The following is a 16,545-nucleotide window of genomic DNA, read 5'->3' as shown; positions in this document are numbered from 1 at the left end:
GACTAGCTAACTTACTGAAGGCAGTCATGTATGGTTACCACCCAGCGTAGTAAAGGATGTCTAGGGTTACAGTAAACTAGCTAACTTATTGAAGGCAGTCATGTATGGTTACCACCCAGCGTAGTAATGGATGTCAAAGTTTACAGTAAACTAGCTAACTTTTTGAAGGCAGTCATGTATGGTTACCACCCAGCGTAGTTAAGGATGTCTAGGGTTACAGTAAACTAGCGAACTTACTGAAGGCAGTCATGTATGGTTACCACCCAGCGTAGTCAAGAATGTCTAGGGTTACAGTAAACTAGCTAACTTACTGAAGGCAGTCATGTATGGTTACCACCCAGCGTAGTGAAGGATGTCTAAATTACACTAAACTAGCTAACCTTTTGAAGGCAGTCATGTATGGTTGCCACCCAGCGTAGTAAAGGATGTCTAGGGTTACAGTAAAGTAGCTAACTTATTGAATTTAGTCAGTTATGGTTACCACCCAGCGTAGTAAAGGATGTCTAGGGTTACAGTAAACTATCTAACTTATTAAAGGCAGTCATGTATGGTTACCACCCAGCGTAGTAAAGGATGTCTAGGGTTACAGTAATCTAGTCAAGTTACTGAAGGCAGCCATGTATGGTTACCACCCAGCTTAGTAAAGGATGTGTAGGGTTACAGTAAACTAGCTATCTTATTGATGGCAGTCATGTATGGTTACCACCCAACGTAGTAAAGGATGTCTAAGGGTACAGTAAAGTAGCTAACCTTTTGAAGGCAGTCATGTATGGTTACCACCCAGCGTAGTAAAGGATGTCTATGGTTACAGGAAACTACCTAACTTACTGAAGGCAGTCATGTATGGTTACCACCAAGCGTAGTCAAGGATGTCTAGGGTTACAGTAAACTAGCTAACTTATTGAAGGCAGTCATGTATGGTTACCACCCAGCGTAGTGAAGGATGTCTAAATTACACTAAACTAGCTAACCTTTTGAAGGCAGTCATGTATGGTTACCACCCAGCGTAGTAAAGGATCTCTAGAGTTACAGTAAACTAGCTATTCTATTGAAGGTAGCCATATATGGTTACCACCCAGCTTAGTAAAGGATGTCTAGGGTTACAATAAACTTGCTATCTTATTGAAGGCAGTCATGTATGGTTACCACCCAGCGTAGTAAAGGATGTCTAGGGTTACAGTAAACTAGCCAAGTTACTGAAGGCAGCCATGTATGGTTACCACCCAGCTTAGTAAAGGATGTGTAGGGTTACAGTAAACTAGCTATCTTATTGAAAGCAGTCATGTATGGTTACCTCCCAGCGTAGTAAAGGATGTCTAAGGGTACAGTAAAGTAGCTAATTTTTTGAAGGCAGTCATGTATGGTTGCCACCCAGCGTAGTAAAGGATGTCTAGGGTTATAGTAAACTAGCTAACTTACTGAAGGCAGTCATGTATGGTTACCACCCAGCGTAGTCAAGGATGTCTAGGGTTACAGTAAATTAGCTAAGTTACTGAAGGCAGCCAGGTATGGTTATCACCCAGCTTTGTAAAGGATGTGTAAGGTTACAGAAAACTAGGTATCTTATTGAAGGCAGTCATGTATGGTTACCACCCAGCGTAGTAAAGGATGTCTAAGGGTACAAGAAAGTAGCTAATTTTTTAAAGGCAGTCATGTATGGTTACCACCCAACGTAGTAAAGCATGTCTAGGGTTACAGTAAACTAGCTAACTTACTGAAGGCAGTCATGTATGGTTACCACCCAGCGTAGTAAAGCATGTCTAGGGTTACAGTAAACTAGCTAACTTATTGAAGGCAGTCATGTATGGTTACCACCCAGCGTAGTCAAGGATATCTAGGGTTACAGTAAACTAGCTAACTTACTGAAGCCAGTCACGTATGGTTACCACCCAGCGTAGTCAAGGATGTCTAGGGTTACAGTAAACTAGCTAACTTATTGAAGGCAGTCATGTATGGTTACCACCCAGCGTGGTCAAGGATTTCTAGGGTAATTCTAAAGTAGTTAACTTGTTGAAGGTAGTCAGTTATGGTTACCACCCAGGGTAGTAAAGCATGTCTAGCGTTACAGTAAACTAGGTAACTTATTGAAGGCAGTCATGTGTGGTTGCCACCCAGTGTTGTAAAGGATGTCTAAGGTTACAGTAAACTAGCTAACCTTTTTAAGGCAGTCATGTATGGTTACCACCCAGCGTAGTAAAGAATTTCTAGGGTTACAGTAAACTACCTAACTTCCTGACGGGAGTCATGTATTGTTACCACCCAGCGTAGTAAAGGATGTCTAGGGTTACAGTCAACTAAATAACTTATTGAAGGCAGTCATGTATGGTTACCACCCAGCGTAGTAAAGGATGTCTAGAGTTACAGTAAAGTAGCTAACTTATTGAAACTAGTCAGTTATGGTTACCACCCAGCGTAGTAAAGGATGTCTAGGGTTACAGTAAACTATCTAACTTATTAAAGGCAGTCATGTATGGTTACCACCCAGCGTAGTAAAGGATGTCTAGGGTTACAGTAAACTAGCTAACTTATTAAAGGCAGTCATGTATGGTTACCACCCAGCGTAGTAAAGGATGTCTAGGGTTACAGTAAACTAGCTAACTTACTAAAGGCAGTCATGTATGGTTACCACCCAGCCTAGTAAAGATGTCTAGGGTTACAGTAAACTAGCTAACTTACTGATGGCAGTCATGTATGGTTACCACCCAGCTTAGTCAAGGATGTCTAGGGTTACAGTAAACTAGCTAACTTACTGAAGGCAGTCATGTATGGTTACCACCCAGCGTAGTCAAAGATGTCTAGGGTTACAGTAAACTAGCTAACTTATTGAAGGCAGTCATGTATGGTTACCACCCAGCGTAGTAAAGGATGTCTAGGGTTACAGTAAACTAGCTAACTTTTTGAAGGCAGTCATGTATGGTTACCACCCAGCGTAGTAAAGGATGTCTAGGGTTACAGTAAACTAGCGAACTTACTGAAGGCAGTCATGTATGGTTACCACCCAGCGTAGTCAAGGATGTCTGGGGTTACAGTAAACTAGCTAACTTATATAAGGCAGTCATGTATGGTTACCACCCAGCGTAGTAAAGGATGTCTATGGTTACAGTAAACTAGCTAACTTTTTGAAGGTAGTCATGTATGGTTACCACCCAGCGTGGTAAGGAATGTGTAGGGTTACAGTAAACTAGGTAACTTATTGAAGGCAGTCATGTATGGTTACCACCCAGCGTAGTAAAACATGTCTAGGGTTACAGTAAACTAGCTAACATTGAAGGCAGCCATGTATGGTTACCACCCAGCGTAGTAAAGGATGTCTAGGGTTACAGTAAACTAGCTAACTTACTGAAGGCAGTCATGTATGGTTACCACCGAGCCTAGTAAAGGATGTCTAGGGTTACAGTAAACTAGCTAACTTACTGATGGCAGTCATGTATGGTTACCACCCAGCTTAGTCAAGGATGTCTAGGGTTACAGTAAACTAGCTAACTTACTGATGGCAGTCATGTATGGTTACCACCCAGCGTAGTAAAACATGTCTAGGGTTACAGTAAACTAGCTAACATTGAAGGCAGCCATGTATGGTTACCACCCAGCGTCGTAAGGGATGTCTAGGCTTACACTAAACTAGCTCACTTATTGAAGGCAGTCATGTATGGTTACCAGCCAGCGTAGTAAAGGATGTCTAGGGTTACAGTAAACTAGCCTACTTTCTGAAGGCAGTCATGTTTGGTTACCACCTAGCGTAGTCAAGGGCGTCTAGGATTACAGTAAACTAGCTACCTTATTGAAGACTGTCATGTATGGTTACCACCCAGCGTAGTAAGGATGTCTAGGGTTACAGTAAACTATCTAACTTTTTGAAGGCAGTCATGTATGGTTGCCACCCAGCGTAGTGAAGGATGTCTAAATTACACTAAACTAGCTAACCTTTTGAAGGCAGTCATGTATGGTTACCACGCAGCGTAGTAAAGGATGTCTAGGGTTACAGTAAACTAGCGAACTTACTGAAGGCAGTCATATATAGTTACCACCCAGCGTAGTCAAGGATGTCTGGGGTTACAGTAAACTAGCTAACTTATATAAGGCAGTCATGTATGGTTACCAGCCAGCGTAGTAAAGGATGTCTAGGGTTACAGTAAACTAGCCTACTTTCTGAAGGCAGTCATGTTTGGTTACCACCTAGCGTAGTCAAGGGCGTCTAGGATTACAGTAAACTAGCTACCTTATTGAAGACTGTCATGTATGGTTACCACCCAGCGTAGTAAGGATGTCTAGGGTTACAGTAAACTATCTAACTTTTTGAAGGCAGTCATGTATGGTTGCCACCCAGCGTAGTGAAGGATGTCTAAATTACACTAAACTAGCTAACCTTTTGAAGGCAGTCATGTATGGTTACCACGCAGCGTAGTAAAGGATGTCTAGGGTTACAGTAAACTAGCGAACTTACTGAAGGCAGTCATATATAGTTACCACCCAGCGTAGTCAAGGATGTCTGGGGTTACAGTAAACTAGCTAACTTATATAAGGCAGTCATGTATGGTTACCACCCAGCGTAGTAAAGGATGTCTATGGTTACAGTAAACTAGCTAACTTTTTGAAGGTAGTCATGTATGGTTACCACCCAGCGTGGTAAGGAATGTGTAGGGTTACAGTAAACTAGGTAACTTATTGAAGGCAGTCATGTATGGTTACCACCCAGCGTAGTAAAACATGTCTAGGGTTACAGTAAACTAGCTAACATTGAAGGCAGCCATGTATGGTTACCACCCAGCGTAGTAAAGGATGTCTAGGATTACACTAAACTAGCTCACTTATTGAAGGCAGTCATGTATGGTTACCACCCAGCGTAGTAAAGGATGTCTAGGGTTACAGTAAACTAGGTAACTTATTGAAGGCAGTCATGTATGGCTACCACCCAGCCTAGTAAAGCATATCTAGGGTTACAGTAAACTAGGTAACTTATTGAAGGTAGTCAGTTATGGTTACCACCCAGCGTAGTAAAGGATGTCTAGGGTTACAGTAAACTAGCTAACTTATTGAAGGTAGTCAGTTATGGTTACCACCCAGCGTAGTAAAAGATGTCAAGGGTTACAGTAAACTAGCTAACTTAATGAAGGCAGTCATGTATGGTTACCACCCAGAGTAGTAAAGGATGTCTAGGGTTACAGTAAACTAGTTAACTTATTGAAGGCAGTCATGTATGGTTACCACCCAGCGTAGTAAAGAATGTCTAGGATTACAGTAAACTAGCTAACTTATTGAAGGCAGTCATGTATGGTTACCACCCAGCGTAGTAAAGAATGTCTAGGGTTATAGTAAACTAGCTAACTTATTGAAGGCAGTCATGTATGGTTACCACCCAGCGTAGTAAAGCATGTCTAGGGTTACAGTAAACTAGCTAACTTACTGAAGGCAGTCATGTATGGTTACCACCCAGCGTAGTAAAGCATGTCTAGGGTTACAGTAAACTAGCTAACTTGCTGAAGGGAGTCATGTATGGTTACCACCCAGCGTAGTGAAGGATGTCTAAATTACTGTAAACTAACTTTTTGAAAGCAGTCATGTATGGTTGCTACACAGCGTAGTGAAGGATGTTTAAATTATAGTAATCTAGCTAACCTTTTGAAGGCAGTCATGTATGCTTACCACCCAGCGTTGAACATTATGTCTAGGGTTATAGTAAACTAGCTAAGTTACTGAAGGCAGTCATGTATGCTTACCACCCAGCGTAGTCAAGGATGTCTAGGGTTATAGTAGACTAGCTAACTTACTGAAGGCAGTCATGTATGGTTACCACCCAGCGTAGTAAAGGATGTCTACGGTTACAGTAAACTACCTTACTGACGGGATTCATGTATTGTTACCACCCAGCGTAGTCAAGGATGTCTAGGGTTACAGTAAACTAGCGAACTTACTGAAGGCAGTCATGTATGGTTACCACCCAGCGTAGTCAAGAATGTCTAGGGTTACAGTAAACTAGCTAACTTACTGAAGGCAGTCATGTATGGTTACCACCCAGCGTAGTGAAGGATGTCTAAATTACACTAAACTAGCTAACCTTTTGAAGGCAGTCATGTATGGTTGCCACCTAGCGTAGTGAAGGATGTCTAGGGTTACAGTAAAGTAGCTAACTTATTGAAGGCAGTCATGTATGGTTACCACCCAGCGTAGTAAAGCATGTCTAGGGTTACAGTAAACTAGCTAACTTACTGAAGTCAGTCATGTATGGTTACCACCCAGCGTAGTAAAGCATGTCTAGGGTTACAGTAAACTAGCTAACTTAATGAAGGCAGTCATGTATGGTTACCACCCAGAGTAGTAAAGGATGTCTAGGGTTACAGTAAACCAGTTAACTTATTGAAGGCAGTCATGTATGGTTACCACCCAGCGTAGTAAAGAATGTCTAGGATTACAGTAAACTAGCTAACTTATTGAAGGCAGTCATGTATGGTTACCACCCAGCGTAGTAAAGAATGTCTAGGGTTATAGTAAACTAGCTAACTTACTGAAGTCAGTCATGTATGGTTACCACCCAGCGTAGTAAAGCATGTCTAGGGTTACAGTAAACTAGCTAACTTGCTGAAGGGAGTCATGTATGGTTACCACCCAGCGTAGTGAAGGATGTCTAAATTACTGTAAACTAACTTTTTGAAAGCAGTCATGTATGGTTGCTACCCAGCGTAGTGAAGGATGTTTAAATTATAGTAATCTAGCTAACCTTTTGAAGGCAGTCATGTATGCTTACCACCCAGCGTTGAACATTATGTCTAGGGTTATAGTAAACTAGCTAAGTTACTGAAGGCAGTCATGTATGCTTACCACCCAGCGTAGTCAAGGATGTCTAGGATTACAGTAGACTAGCTAACTTACTGAAGGCAGTAATGTATGGTTACCACCCAGCGTAGTAAAGGATGTCTACGGTTACAGTAAACTACCTTACTGACGGGATTCATGTATTGTTACCACCCAGCGTAGTCAAGGATGTCTAGGGTTACAGTAAACTAGCGATCTTACTGAAGGAAGTCATGTATGGCTCCCACCCAGCGTAGTCAAGAATGTCTAGGGTTACAGTAAACTAGCTAACTTACTGATGGCAGTCATGTATGGTTACCACCCAGCGTAGTGAAAGATGTTTAAATTACACTAAACTAGCTAACCTTTTGAAGGCAGTCATGTATGGTTGCCACCTAGCGTACTGAAGGATGTCTAGGGTTACAGTAAAGTAGCTAACTTAATGAACGTAGTCAGTTATGGTTACCACCCAGCGTACTAAAGGATGTCTAGGGTTACAGTAAACTATCTAACTTATTAAAGGGAGTCATGTATGGTTGCCACCCAGCGTAGGGAAGGATGTCTAAATTACAGTAAACTAGCTAACCTTTTGAAGGTAGTCATGAATGGTTGCCACCCAGCGTATTAAAGGATGTCTAGGGTTATAGTAAACTAGCTAACTTACTGAAGGCAGTCATGTATGGTTACCACCCAGCGTAGTAAAGGATGTCTAGGGTTACAGTAAACTAGCTAACTTACTGAAGTCAGTCATGTATGGTTACCACGCGGCGTAGTCAAGGATGTCTAGGGTTACAGTAGACTAGCTAACTTACTGTAGGCAGTCATGTATGGTTACCACCCAGCGTAGTCAAGGATGTCTAGGATTACAGTAAACTAGCTAACTTCCTGAAGGCAGTCACGTATGGTTACCACCCAGCGTAGTCAAGGATGTCTAGGGTTACAGTAAACTAGCTAACTTTTTAAATGCAGTCTCGTATGGTTACCACCCAGCGTAGTAAAGGATGCCTAGGGTTACAGTAAACTAGCAAACTTACTGAAGGCAGTCATGTATGGTTACCACCCAGCGTAGTAAAGGATGTGTAGGGTTACAGTAAACTAGGTAACTTACTGAAGGCAGTCATGTATGGTTGCCACCTAGCGTAGTGAAGGATGTCTAGGGTTACAGTAAAGTAGCTAACTTAATGAATGTAGTCAGTTATGGTTACCACCCAGCGTAGTAAAGGATGTCTAGGGTTACAGTAAACTATCTAACTTATTAAAGGGAGTCATGTATGGATACCACTCAGCGTAGTAAAGGATGTCTAGGTTTATAGTAAACTAGCCAAGTTACTGAAGGCAGCCATGTATGGTTACCACCCAGCTTAGTAAAGGATGTGTAGGGATACAGTAAACTAGCTATCTTATTGAAGGCAATCATGTATGGTTACCACCCAGCGTAATAAAGGATGTCTAAGGGTACAGTAAAGTAGCTAATTTTTTGAAGGCAGTCATGTATGGTTACTACCCAGCGTAGTAAATGATGTCTAAGGTTACAGTAAACTAGCTAACTTTTTGAAGGCAGTCATGTATGGTTGCCACCCAGCGTAGGGAAGGATGTCTAAATTACCTTAAACTAGCTAACCTTTTGAAGGCAGTCATGAATGGTTGCCACACAGCGTAGTAAAGGATGTCTAGGGTTATAGTAAACTAGCTAACTTACTGAAGTCAGTCATGTATGGTTACCACCCAGCGTAGTAAAGGATGTCTAGGGTTACAGTAAACCATCTACCTTATCCAAGGCAGTCAGGTATGGTTACCACCCAGCGAAGTAAAGGATGTCTAGGGTTATAGTAAACTAGCTAACTTATTAAAGGCAGTCATGTATGGTTACCACCCAGCCTAGTCAAGGATGTCTAGGGTTACAGTAAACTAGCTAACTTTCTGAAGGCAGTCATGTATGGTTACCACCCACCGAAGTCAAGGACGTCTAGGGTTACAGTAAACTAGCTACCTTATTGAAGACTGTCATGTATGGTTACCACCCAGCGTAGTAAGGATGTCTAGGGTTACAGTAAACTATCTAACTTTTTGAAGGCAGTCATGTATGGTTGCCACCCAGCGTAGTGAAGGATGTCTAAATTACACTAAACTAGCTAACCTTTTGAAGGCAGTCATGTATGGTTACCACCCAGCGTAGTAAAGGATGTCTAGGGTTACAGTAAACTAGCGAACTTACTGAAGGCAGTCATGTATGGTTACCACCCAGCGTAGTCAAGGATGTCTGGGGTTACAGTAAACTAGCTAACTTATTGAAGGCAGTCATGTATGGTTACCACCCAGCGTAGTAAAGGATGTCTATGGTTACAGTAAACTAGCTAACTTTTTGAAGGTAGTCATGTATGGTTACCACCCAGCGTGGTAAGGAATGTGTAGGGTTACAGTAAACTAGGTAACTTATTGAAGGCAGTCATGTATGGTTACCACCCAGCGTAGTAAAACATGTCTAGGGTTACAGTAAACTAGCTAACATTGAAGGCAGCCATGTATGGTTACCACCCAGCGTAGTAAAGGATGTCTAGGATTACACTAAACTAGCTCACTTATTGAAGGCAGTCATGTATGGTTACCACCCAGCGTAGTAAAGGATGTCTAGGGTTACAGTAAACTAGGTAACTTATTGAAGGCAGTCATGTATGGCTACCACCCAGCCTAGTAAAGCATATCTAGGGTTACAGTAAACTAGGTAACTTATTGAAGGTAGTCAGTTATGGTTACCACCCAGCGTAGTAAAGGATGTCTAGGGTTACAGTAAACTAGCTAACTTATTGAAGGTAGTCAGTTATGGTTACCACCCAGCGTAGTAAAAGATGTCAAGGGTTACAGTAAACTAGCTAACTTATTGAAGGCAGTCATGTATGGTTACCACCCAGCGTAGTAAAGGATGTCTAGGGTTACAGTAAACTAGCTAACTTAATGAAGGCAGTCATGTATGGTTACCACCCAGCGTAGTAAGTAATGTCTAGGGTTACAGTAAACTAGCTAACTTTTTGAAGGCAGTCATGTATGGTTACCACCCAGCGTAGTAAAGGATGTCTAAGGTTACAGTAAACTAGCTAACTTATTGAAGGCAGTCATGTATGGTTACCACCCAGCGTAGTAAAGGATGTCTAGGGTTACAGTAAACTAGCTAACTTACTGAAGGCAGTCATGTATGGTTACCACCCAGCGTAGTCAAGAATTTCTAGGGTTACAGTAAAGTAGCTAACTTATTGAAGGCAATCATGTATGGTTACCACCCAGCGTAGTAAAGGATGTCTAGGGTTACATTAAACTAGTTAACTTATTGAAGGCAGTCATGTATGGTTACCACCCAGCGTAGTAAAGAATGTCTAGGGTTACAGTAAACTAGCTAACTTATTGAAGGCAGTCATGTATGGTTACCACCCAGCGTAGTAAAGAATGTCTAGGGTTATAGTAAACTAGCTAACTTATTGAAGGCAGTCATGTATGGTTACCACCCAGCGTAGTAAAGCATGTCTAGGGTTACAGGAAACTAGCTAACTTACTGAAGACAGTCATGTATGGTTACCACCCAGCGTAGTAAAGCATGTCTAGGGTTACAGTAAAGTAGCTAACTTACTGAAGGGAGTCATGTATGGTTACCACCCAGCGTAGTGAAGGATGTCTAAATTACTGTAAACTAACTAACCTTTTGAAAGCAGTCATGTATGGTTGCTACCCAGCGTAGTGAAGGATGTTTAAATTATAGTAAACTAGCTAACCTTTTGAAGGCAGTCATGTATGCTTACCACCCAGCGTAGAACATTATGTCTAGGGTTATAGTAAACTAGCTAAGTTACTGAAGGCAGTCATGTATGCTTACCACCCAGCGTAGTCAAGAATGTCTAGGGTTATAGTAGACTAGCTAACTTACTGAAGGCAGTCATGTATGGTTACCACCCAGCGAAGTCAAGAATGTCTAGGGTTACAGTAAACTAGCTAACTTACTGAAGGCAGTCATGTATGGTTACCACCCAGCGTAGTGAAGGATGTCTAAATTACACTAAACTAGCTAACCTTTTGAAGGCAGTCATGTATGGTTGCCACCTAGCGTAGTGAAGGATGTCTAGGGTTACAGTAAAGTAGCTAACTTAATGAATGTAGTCAGTTATGGTTACCACCCAGCGTAGTAAAGGATGTCTAGGGTTACAGTAAACTATCTAACTTATTAAAGGGAGTCATGTATGGATACCACCCAGCGTAGTAAAGGATGTCTAGGTTTACAGTAAACTAGCCAAGTTACTGAAGGCAGCCATGTATGGTTACCACCCAGCTTAGTAAAGGATGTGTAGGGTTACAGTAAACTAGCTATCTTATTGAAGGCAATCATGTATGGTTACCACCCAGCGTAGTAAAGGATGTCTAAGGGTACAGTAAAGTAGCTAATTTTTTGAAGGCAGTCATGTATGGTTACTACCCAGCGTAGTAAATGATGTCTAAGGTTACAGTAAACTAGCTAACTTTTTGAAGGCAGTCATGTATGGTTGCCACCCAGCGTAGGGAAGGATGTCTAAATTACAGTAAACTAGCTAACCTTTTGAAGGCAGTCATGAATGGTTGCCACCCAGCGTAGTAAAGGATGTCTAGGGTTATAGTAAACTAGCTAACTTACTGAAGTCAGTCATGTATGGTTACCACCCGGCGTAGTCAAGGATGTCTAGGGTTACAGTAGACTAGCTAACTTACTGAAGGCAGTCATGTATGGTTACCACCCAGCGTAGTCAAGGATGTCTAGGGTTACAGTAAACTAGCTAACTTCCTGAAGGCAGTCACGTATGGTTACCACCCAGCGTAGTCAAGGATGTCTAGGGTTACAGTAAACTAGCTAACTTTTTAAATGCAGTCTCGTATGGTTACCACCCAGCGTAGTAAAGGATGTCTAGGGTTACAGTAAACTAGCAAACTTACTGAAGGCAGTCATGTATGGTTACCACCCAGCGTAGTAAAGGATGTGTAGGGTTACAGTAAACTAGGTAACTTACTGAAGGCAGTTATGTATGGTTGCCACCTAGCGTAGTGAAGGATGTCTAGGGTTACAGTAAAGTAGCTAACTTATTGAATGTAGTCAGTTATGGTTACCACCCAGCGTAGTAAAGGATGTCTAGGGTTACAGTAAACTATCTAACTTATTAAAGGCAGTCATGTATAGTTACCACCCAGCGTAGTAAAGGATTTCTAGGGTTACAGTAAACTAGCCAAGTTACTGAAGGCAGCCATGTATGGTTACCACCCAGCTTAGTAAAGGATGTGTAGGGTTACAGTAAACTAGCTATCATATTGAAGGCAGTCATGTATGGTTACCACCCAGCTTAGTAAAGGATGTGTAGGGTTACAGTAAACTAGCTATCTTATTGAAGGCAGTCATGTATGGTTACCACCCAGCGTAGTAAAGGATGTCTAAGGGTACAGTAAAGTAGCTAATTTTTTGAAGGCAGTCATGTATGGTTACTACCCAGCGTAGTAAATGATGTCTAAGGTTACAGTAAACTAGCTAACTTTTTAAAGGCAGTCATGTATGGTTGCCACCCAGCGTAGTAAAGGATGTCTAGGGTTACAGTAAACTAGCTAACTTACTGAAGGCAGTCATGTATGGTTACCACCCAGCGTAGTGAAGGATGTCTAAATTACACTAAACTTGCTAACCTTTTGAAGGCAGTGATGTATGGTTACCACCCAGCGTAGTAAAGGATGTCTAGGGTTACAGTAAACTATCTAACTTATTAAAGGCAGTCATGTATGGTTACCACCCAGCGTAGTAAAGGATGTCTAGGGTTACAGTAAACTAGCCAAGTTATTGAAGGCAGCCATGTATGGTTACCACCCAGCTTAGTAAAGGATGTGTAGGGTTACAGTAAACTAGCTATCTTATTGAAGGCAGTCATGTATGGTTACCACTCAGCGTAGTAAAGGATGTCTAAGGGTACAGTAAAGTTGCTAACCCTTTCAAGGCAGTTATGTATGGTTACCACCCAGCGTAGTAAAGGATGTCTAGGGTTACAGTAAACTAGCGAACTTACTGAAGGCAGTCATGTATGGTTACCACCCAGCGTAGTCAAGGATGTCTGGGGTTACAGTAAACTAGCTAACTTACTGAAGGCAGTCATGTATGGTTACCACCCAGCGTAGTGAAGGATGTCTAAATTACACTAAACTAGCTAACCTTTTGAAGGCAGTCATGTATGGTTACCACCCAGAGTAGTAAAGGATGTCTAGGGTTACAGTAAACTAGCTAACTTATTGAAGGCAGTCATGTATGGTTACCACCCAGCGTAGTAAAGGATGTCTAGGGTTACATTAAACTAGCTAACTTTTTCAAGGCAGTTATGTATGGTTACCACGCAACGTAGTAAAGGATGTGTAGGGTTACAGTAAACTAGCAAACTTACTGAAGGCAGTCATGTTTCGTTACCACCCAGCGTATTCAAGGATGTGTAGGGTTACAGTAAAATAGCTAACTTATTGAAGGCAGTCATCTATGGTTACCACCCAGCGTAATAAAGAATGTCTAGGATTACATTAAACTATCTAACTTTTTAAATACAGTCTCGTATGGTTACCACCCAGCGTAGTAAAGGATGTCTAGAGTTACAGTAAACTAGGTAACTTACTGAAGGTAGTCATGTATGGTTACCACTCAGCGTAGGAAAGGATGTGTAGGGTTACAGTAAACTAGCTAACTTAATGAAGGTAGTCATGTATGGTTACCACCCAGCGTAGTCAAGGATATCTAGGGTTACAGTAAACTAGCTAACTTATTGAAGGCAGTCATGTATGGTTACCACCCAGCGTAGTCAAGGATGTCTAGGGTTACAGTAAACTAACTTATTGATGGCAGTCATGTATGGTTACCACCCAGCGTAGTGAAGGATGTCTAGGATTACAGTAAACTATCTAACTTATTGAAGGCAGTCATGTATGGTTACCACCCAGCGTAGTAAAGGATATCTAGCGTTACAGTAAACTAGGAAACTTGTTGAAGGTAGTCAGTTATGGTTACCACCCAGCTTAGTAAAGGATGTCTAGGATTACAGAAAACTAGCTAAATTTTTGAAGGCAGCGATGTATGGTTACCACCCAGCGTAGTAAAGGATATCTAGCGTTACAGTAAACTAGGTAACTTTTTGAAGGCAGTCATGTATGGTTACCACCCAGCGTAGTAAAGGATGTCTAGGGTTACAGTAGACTAGCTAACTTACTGAAGGCACTCATGTATGGTTACCACCCAGCGTGGTCAAGGATTTCTAGGGTTATAGTAAAGTAGCTAAGTTGTTGAAGTTAGTGAGTTATGGTTACCACCCAGCGTCGTAAAGCATGTCTAGGGTTACAGTAAACTAGGTAACTTATTGAAGGCAGTCATGTATGGTTGCCACCCAGCGTAGTAATGGATGTCTAAGGTTATAGTAAACTATCTAACTTATTAAAGGCAGTCATGTATGGTTACCACCCAGCGTAGTAAAGGATGTCTAGGGTTACAGTAAACTAGCCAAGTTACTGAAGGCAGCCATGTATGGTTACCACCCAGCTTAGTAAAGGATGTGTAGGGTTACAGTAAACTAGGTATCTTATTGAAGGCAGTCATGTATGGTTACCACCCAGCGTAGTAAAGGATGTCTAAGGGTACAGTAAAGTAGCTAATTTTTTGAAGGCAGTCATGTATGGTTACCACCCAGCGTAGTAAAGGATGTCTAGGGTTACAGTAAACTACCTAACTTACTGAAGGCAGTCATGTATGGTTACCACCTAGCGTAGTAAAGGATGTCTAGGATTACAGTAAACTAGCTAACCTTTTGAAGGCAGTCATGTATGGTTACCACCCTGCGTAGTAAAGTATGTCTAGGGTTACAGTAAACTACCTAACTTACTGAAGGCAGTCATGTATGGTTACCACCCAGGGTAGTCAAGGATGTCTAGGGTTACAGTAAAGTAGCTAACTTATTGAAGGCAGTCATGTATGGTTACCACCCAGCGGAGTAAAGGATGTCTACGGTTACAGTAAAATAGATAACTTTTTGAAGGCAGTCATGTATGGTTACCACCCAGGGTAGTCAAGGATGTCTAGGGTTACAGTAAAGTAGCTAACTTATTGAAGGCAGTCATGTATGGTTACCACCCAGCGGAGTAAAGGATGTCTACGGTTACAGTAAAATAGATAACTTTTTGAAGGCAGTCATGTATGGTTACCACCCAGCTTAGTAAAGGATGTCTAGCGTTACAGTAAACTAGGTAACTTATTGAAGGCAGTCATGTATGGTTACCACCCAGCGTAGTAAAGCATGTCTAGGGTTACAGTAAACTAGCTAACTTATTGAAGGCAGTCATGTATGGTTACCACCCAGCATAGGAAAGCATGTCTAGGGTTACAGTAAACTAGCTAACTTATTGAAGGCAGTCATGTATGGTTACTACCCAGCGTAGTAAAGCATGTCTAGGGTTATAGTAGACTAGCTAACTTACTGAAGGCAGTCATGTGTGGTTACCACTCAGCGTAGTCAAGGATGTCTAGGGTTACAGTAAACTAGCTAACTTACTGATGGCAGTCACGTATGGTTACCACCCAGCGTAATAAAGAATGTCTAGGATTACAGTAAACTATCTAACTTTTTAAATGCAGTCTCGTATGGTTACCACCCAGCGTAGTAAAGGATGTCTAGGGTTACAGTAAACTTGGTAACTTACTGAAGGTAGTCATGTATGGTTACCACCCAGCGTTGGAGAGGATGTGTAGGGTTAAAGTAAACTAGCTAACTTAATGAAGGCAGTCATGTATGGTTACCACCCAGCGTAGTCAAGGATATCTAGGGTTACAGTAAACTAGCTAACTTATTGAAGGCAGTCATGTATGGTTACCACCCAGCGTAGTCAAGGATGTCTAGGGTTACAGTAAACTAACTTATTGATGGCAGTCATGTATGGTTACCACCCAGCGTAGTGAAGGATGTCTAGGATTACAGTAAACTATCTAACTTATTGAAAGCAGTCATGTATGGTTACCACCCAGCGTAGTAAAGGATATCTAGCGTTACAGTAAACTAGGAAACTTGTTGATGGTAGTCAGTTATGGTTACCACCCAGCGTAGTAATGGATGTCAAAGTTGACAGTAAACTAGCTAACTTTTTGAAGGCAGTCATGTATGGTTACCACCCAGCGTAGTAAAGGATGTCTAGGGTTACAGTAAACTAGCTAACTTATTGATGGTAGTCATGAATGGTTACCACCCAGCGTAGTCAAGGATGTCTAGGGTTACAGTAAACTATGGTGGTACCAATCTTAAGTGGCGGTTTAGGTGGGGCACGAACCTCTGTACAGTGATGCCACGTGTTCCATACCCGCTATGTGAACGGCTCTGATATATGTAATAGGCATCACAATAAAATAAACACATAAGAATATAATGGTAAGGTGTCTATTATAATATATGAAAGAGCAGTAAACTTATTATGCGTAAAATATTTATACTTCAATACAGAAACGTGGCATAATTATTTTACAGTGTTTTTAAAAAAAAATTAGTCACTTTCATTGGCTGTTACCGTATTTCTGGGGTTGGTAATAATGTCACAATTATGATTATAAGATAATGTGCAGGAATATAAGCAAAAATATGCCAGTTTCTTAGTAAAAAAAATATATACATTAAACCCTCGTGAGCGGCAACAGACACACACCCAGTCCGACGTGGGCATCTGTGAGGGATAGAGGAATAGGCCTGTTTGGGG

Source organism: Coenobita brevimanus, unplaced genomic scaffold (assembly GCF_032717465.1).
Source record: "Coenobita brevimanus isolate Jiangsu-jjx unplaced genomic scaffold, ASM3271746v2 jjx.HiC_scaffold_2695, whole genome shotgun sequence".
Taxonomy (NCBI): domain Eukaryota; kingdom Metazoa; phylum Arthropoda; class Malacostraca; order Decapoda; family Coenobitidae; genus Coenobita; species Coenobita brevimanus.
The sequence above is the reverse complement of the archived record's forward strand: the minus strand, read 5'-3'. Positions refer to the sequence as shown.